Here is a 7,333-nt window from a genome sequence, read left to right as displayed (position 1 = left end):
TAGGGATTTTATTGCCGCTTGGCTATCCGAGTATATGCAGATTTCTCTGATGTCTATGGCTGGACTTGGCAGCATAAGAAGATCTTCTTGAATAGCTATGATTTTTGCATGGAACACACTGCAGTGATTCGTGAGCCTGAAGACTTCATTGACGCCAAGTTCTTCACAAAAGAGGCCCCCGCCTACGCGGTCGTCTAGCTTAGAACGGTCTGTATTAATTTTGATAAAGTTGATGGAGCCTGGAGGGCCAGAATTTCTGGTGCAGCTTGCTATTAGGTACGAAACTAAACCCAATTGTCCTGCGTTGTTTCACTCCAGCGCAACCAGGACAACCGGTGTTACTCGCATCTACTGGACCACGAGGGTCCACTGAAGCAGTAGGACCACAAGCGTCCTGTAAATTAAACTCGTCAGGACCACGATCATCCTGCCGATTCGCACTACCGCACATGTGCAAATAAACAATGTTGTTTTGTATTAAATTTGAATTGAAAACACTATAGGCTGCGCTTAACTGTTTTCGTTCACGAGTCTTTATTGAATTGATCGTCAAGTCCTCCACATGGAGTTGGCTTAGCTAAAAGTCGCATAGCTGCGCTGGCAGCGCAGCGGCTTGCTTATGTATATTATATATTATATATATATATGCTCAGCGCTGGTGACAGTGTGAGCGCGAGAGAGAATGTTTGCCTGTGCCGTCGGATGTGTAATACATGCCGACGCTGCGCTTATGTTGTTTTCAGGCATATTTGTGCGATCATATTGCATCGCACTTGAAATATGCTTGGTTCTTATGTTTAACGCAAACACTGCAACAAAGTGTTACAACGTGTTTCTTACTTAACTCAAGTACGGTATGTACTCTATATGTGCGCATGCTACATCTCCCTCCTTTTGGAAAATAACGTAATATAATGGAGTTATTTTTATAAAGTGTAATTAATTATTTTTGATTTTACAATAAGAATACATACGAGAATCAAAAATATATGAAAAATATATAAAACAACAATTATTTATTATTTTTGTCGGCTGATCAGACCGTTATTATTGAATTTTTTTTCTAAAATACAAGCTCAACTATTTCCTTTTTTTTTTTTTTGAATTACTCAACTGTTAAACATTTTTAATCTATCTTTATGAACTTTTTGGGTCCTATTTTTGTTATCTTTAATTAGAATGTTATCTCTATTTTCTATGTTAACTATTGTATAAATAAATATACTGGATCCAATTTATGGCCAGTTTCGTTTCTTAATAAGACTTTATCTCCTATATTTGCTTGAAAATTTATAACTTTTTTATCGAAAAGCTCTTTATTTTTTGCTTTATAATTTTCGAGCATTATCCTAGACCTTTTATATGATATTTCTAATCTAAACTTAACTTCTCTAGCATAATCTTCTACATTATATTGTGGGTCTATTCTATTTATATTATTAAAATCTTTTGGTAAATTAGCTGGTTTACCAAAAATTAGCTCATATGGACAATAATTGTGTGCCATAGAGGGGGTCGTGTTAAAACAGTATACGAAGTATTTGATCCATACGTCCCAATCAGTTTTATCAACCGATATATATGATCGTATGTATTCATTAAAAGTTCTGTGACTTCTTTCGACTGTTCCAACTGTCTGGTGATGATGTGCAGTTGATGTTATGTTGTTTATTTTCATATACTTGCACAAATCATTTATAATTGAATTCCTATATTCTGTACCCATGTCCGTAATGAACGTCTTCATTGGACCGTACTTCAGAATATAAGATTCGAATATAGCTTTAGCGACAGTTTTTGCACTTTTATTTGGGATCGGAATGGCGACGAGGTATTTCGTTAAATCACAAATGAGTGTAACTGCATACTCGTTCCAACTCTCTGATCTAGGCAATGGACCTATTGTGTCAACAATCACTCTGTCGAAAGCGGATATTGGTGTTTCAGTTATTGTTAGGGGAGTTTTTGTGTTCTTAGTGGTTTTTGATTTCTGGCATTTTAGACATTTTCTGATGTAGTCTTTTATTTGTTTAGGCATACCTTTCCAAAAAATAATGTCGTTTGACCTTGGCCAAGGTTTTTATAATGCCTGTATGTCCTCCCAGTATGGGATCATCATGTAATTTAGACAAGATAGCTTCTTTTTCTATTTCAGAATTTATTTGGGTCACCGGGTGGAGTAGCGCTACTCTTAAAGATTTCAATACTTTATTGCCCATTTCCTTGAAATTATCCATTGAAACGTGTTCAAAGATATTTTCCCACGGTGCCTTTTTGAGTTGGCTGATTTTATATATACCGGCTTGCGTTTCAAGCCTTTGAAAGAATTGATCTAAATCAATGCTTTCATTAGTATATAAATCGCCATCATATCTTGCTGTAATTTTTCTGCCTGTTTAAATAAACATGTCATATTTTTTACATGCAAGGTCACTACTTTTCGTACCTCGTCATTGTTAATGACTTGGTACACTTTGGGCTTTGAAGCTTTTTCTATAGATTGCCTAGGCAATTCTATTTCTTTTTCTCCTGCGCAGGATTCTTGTCTACTTGCTTGTCTTGTAGTGTCTTTCATTATATTTCCTGTTATATTTTGTAGCTCTTTGATGGTTATTCTCGATAGCGCATCTGCTACGTAATTGTCCTTACCCCTCAGATATTCTACCGTAAAATTATATTCCTCCAATTCAAGCCTCATACGTGTTAATTTAGAACTTGGATTGACCATTGAAAATAGATAAGTTAGTGGTCTGTGATCCGTTTTTACCGTGAAATGGTTACCATAAATATGTGGTCGAACGTGTGTTATTGCCCAGTGAATAGCTGTTAACTCCTGCTCAGTTGTACTCTTGTTACTTTCTCCTTTAGTAAAGGATCTTGATGCGTATGCAATTGGAAGTTGGAGTCCATTATGGTTTTGAGTTAAAACCGCTCCACACGCTTGCCTACTTGCATCTGTTATTGTGCAGAATTCTTTGGTGAAGTCTGGATATTGTAACAAGGTTGGATTTATTAGTTCTGCTTTGAGATGATCGAAGGCATTCTGGCATTCAGATGTCCATTCGAATTTTACGTCTTTTTTACATAATCTTGTTATGTGACGTGAATAGTCAGCAAAGTTTTTTATAAAGCGCCTATAGTAATTGCAAAATGCAACGAATCGTCGTGCGCTGTCCGCATCGTGTGGGACTGGGTAATCCTTTATGACGTCGTATTTTTGTCGTCTGGATAGATTCCCTTATCAGTGCACTTGTGTCCCAAAAATGTGACTTCATGCATGAAAAATGAACATTTTTCCGGATTTAGTTTCAGGTTGAATTTCCTACATTTGTCAAAAACATCAGTTAAGTTCCTGACCATATGTTTCTCGGAACAACCGATTACTATTAGATCATCCATATAAAGGAATGCTTGCGATGGTTCTAGACCAGCAAATGCTATTGTCATCATTCTCTGAAATGAGTTTGGGGCTATTTTTAAGCCAAATGGTAATCGCGTGAAGCGATATGAGCCATTGCTCGTTGAAAATGACGTTATGTTTCTAGAACTTTTTTCAAGTTCAATTTGGTGGAAGCCAGACATTAGGTCTAGGCATGAAAAATATTTTGCTCTGCCCAGTTGATCCAGAATATCATCAATTCTAGGCAGTGGAAATTTGTCCGACAACAGCTTTTTATTAATTTAACGATAGTCAATTACTAATCGCCATTTTTTCTTTTCGGAGTCCGGAAGGGACTTCTTCGGGACTAGCAAGAGTGGACTATTATATTCTGAGACCGATGGTTCGACTATTTTACCATCTATCAATTTTTGTACTTGGGCCTGAATTTCTTGTACCTGGCTATGAGGACTCCTATAATTTTTTATATATATTGGCTCATCATCCTTCAGTCTAAGCTTTTGCTTGTAAAAATTTTTTGTTGTTATTGATTCGGTTTCTAGTCCGAATATGTCTGTATATCTGGTACATAAATCTTTTAGTTGATTTTTGAATAAAAGCGGAAAGTTTTTAATTAATTTATTCATAACGAGTTTGTCTCTTTCTTCGTTAGTTTGTTTTAACACCTCATAATCATTTAAGGTTTCATATTTTATTTTATTTAAATTGGCGATCTTATTGGTATTTGTTGTATTTAAAATTCGGACATAAGTATTTTTGCTGTTGGATATGGTATTTGCGATATAAATTCCTTCATCAATTTCTTGATTTAATATCAAAATTTGATTTTTTATTGAGGGAATTTGTATTTCACGGACAACTTCGGAACGAGCTGGGAGTACTGTGGCATTATTGCCACAAGTATGAAGTATTTATAATTGAATCGGATAATTTAAGTTATTTGGGCGAAGAATTAGAGAGTCGCCACTATGGGTGAAATCTAATTGGCAATTATATTGTTTTATGAAGTCTATGCCTAGTATGCCATCACTAGGTATTGGGAAATTTTGATCGACTAAATGGAAGTCTCATTTTGTACTTTGTACAAAATTGGGCCAATTATTTTAGATTTTATTACCTCCACGGCCAAGTCTTCTTGCGTACCTTTAGTACGTCCTACAAGTCTTAAAGCCGTTAGAAATCTAGCCAGTGATAGTTTTTTACCATCAAATTCTGGAATTGTAGACGAAATTTGTCTTACATATTCGCGATCTAAAGCTACCTGGTTCGTCATGTTTGGTTCTGCTAGTTCTAGGGGCTCAATGTCACTATCAGCTTCAATTTCTGTGTCACTAGTTAGTATTGGCTTAGATTCGTTAAGGTCTTCTAGCTGTTCTGAGTCAAAAGTTGCCATCAATTTTAAATCTTTTGGGATGTTTATGCCGACATTATGCCTTGTGCTAATATTTAACAATCTAGTCCCAAGTGATTTTATTATTTTTTGGCATTGACTTCTATGCTGATCTGTAAGCTTATTTTCTTTACTTATAAAAAGTTGAACTATATTAATATAGTTTGAAATTACTACAGTTATGTGGTGAATTAGCGTTTCTACTCTTATTGGTGTGTTCTTGTTAACACACTTATAGGATTTTTCGAATTTATCTTTAAAGGTATTTATTTGCTTAGCCAATTCACTCCATTCCATAGCTCTTTATCTACGAATTTATAAATGGGAATTTCTTGATACACATATTCTTAACTCTCGTATGCATTTTATATTTTATTTCGTATGTATTTTATGTATTTGTAAGCGTCGCCACTGGTTGTAATTGCTATTATTATACTCTGTACATGAAATGTACAGAAGTATATTAGGTTTGCGGGAGCTGAAAAATGTAACAGGCAGAAGGAGGCGTGGCAGACCCCACAAAGTATATATATTCTTGATCAGCATGACGAGACGAGTCGATCTAGCCCTGTCTGTCTGTCTGTCCGTCTGTCAGTCTGTCCGTCTGTCCGTCCGTATGAACACCTGGATCTCAGAGACTATAAGAGATAGAGACACAAAATTTTCCACAAAGATGCGTTATGTGTATATTCTATACGAGTTTGTTTTATTTTTTTGATTTTCCCCCCCACTTCCCCCCTATGGGGGTTTTCCCGATTTTCCATTCGTATAATCGCCTATATCTCGGAGACTATAAGACCTAGGCACACCAAATTTTAGTCCAAGATGCCTTGTGTGAATACGCAGAAAATGTATATTTTGGAATTTCCCTCCCTCCCCCCTCTCCCCCGCAAATGCGATTTTCTCTAACTCCCGTAATTCTTGGAATTTCGAACTAAAATTTTGCAAATACCCCCAGTTAGTAATTATGTGTCCGTATGCCGAGTTTCACTATGATAGACCGATTTACCAAGAAGTTATAGCCATAAATATATTTGCTGCTGCAGCGCTGCTCAAGCGCTGCCCGCGGCTGTTGTTGATGTTGCTGTTTGGTTGACTGCGAAAATGCTTACACAGACACGAATTGATGCGCATAGGCATACATACACTCACACAGACGCAATTGCTATGTAAATGTGCAATTATACACCCTTTACGTGAGTTCGAATACCGAGAGAGGTAAAATCGATCAAATTTTTTTTTTATTTTCTTAATTTTTTTTATTTTCTATAATTATTGTAAACATATGTACAGAGTATTTCAAAGTCGGGAAACCCGACTTTAGCTTTTTTACTTGTTAAATATAAAATATTCCATGCATGCATACATACATTTACATATACATCAGAATCGTGCCTTATGCGTTTTTGTGTACTTGTACATATGTATGTATGTGTGCATTGGGCCTGGTTATATGGCTATAACTTTCTTTCCGATCATTCTATCATAATGAAACTTGGTATACGGATATATAATTACTAACTGGATGTGTCTACCAAATTTTAGTTCAAAATTCCAAGAATTACGGGAGTTATAGAAAATCGGTAATAGGGGGGGAGTGGGGGGGTGGATCAGAAAAAATGAACAAACTCGTCCTTTCTCGGTCTCAGGAGAATCTGTATACCAAGTTTGGTTATTCTAGCTCTTATACTTTCGGAGATCCTTGCGTTCATACAGACAGACAGACGGACAGACGGACAGACAGACGGACATGGCTATATCGACTCGGCTTGTCATGCTGATCAAGAATATATATATTTTGTGGGGTCTACCAAGCCTCCTTCTGTGTGTTCCATGTGGACTCGCACAAAACTAATATACCCTTGTACCCTTTGGGTACAGGGTATACAAATTCAATGATCGATTTTACCTTTCTCGGTATTCGAACTCACGTAAAGGGTGTATAATTGCACATTTACATAGCAATTGCGTCTGTGTGAGTGTATGTATGCCTATGCGCATCTATTCGTGTCTGTGTAAGCATTTTCGCAGTCAACCAAACAGCAACATCAACAACAGCCGCGGGCAGCGCTTGAGCAGCGCTGCAGCAGCGCTGCATCAGCAAATATATTTATGGCTATAACTTCTTGTTAAATCGGTCTATCATAATGAAATTTGGCATACGGACACATAATAACTAACTGGGGGTATTTCCAAAATTTTAGTTCGAAATTCCAAGAATTACGGGAGTTACGATTTGCGTGGTAGAGGGGGGAGGGAGGGAAATTCCAAAATATACATTTTCTGCGTATTCACATAAGGCATCTGGGACTAAAATTTGGTGTTCCTAGGTCTTATAGTCTCCGAGATATAGGCGATTATACGAATGGAAAATCGGGAAAACCAACATAGGGGGGAAGTGGGGGGAAAGATAAGAGATAGAGACACAAAATTTTCCACAAAGATGCGTTATGTGTATATTCTATACGAGTTTGTTTTATTTTTTTGATTTTCCCCCCCACTTCCCCCCTATGGGGGTTTTCCCGATTTTCCATTCGTATAAT

This window comes from Scaptodrosophila lebanonensis, unplaced genomic scaffold, assembly GCF_003285725.1.
Source record: "Scaptodrosophila lebanonensis strain 11010-0011.00,11010-0021.00 unplaced genomic scaffold, SlebRS2 tig00000147-arrow-arrow-pilon, whole genome shotgun sequence".
NCBI classification, from domain to species: Eukaryota; Metazoa; Arthropoda; class Insecta; order Diptera; family Drosophilidae; genus Scaptodrosophila; species Scaptodrosophila lebanonensis.
The sequence above is the reverse complement of the archived record's forward strand: the minus strand, read 5'-3'. Positions refer to the sequence as shown.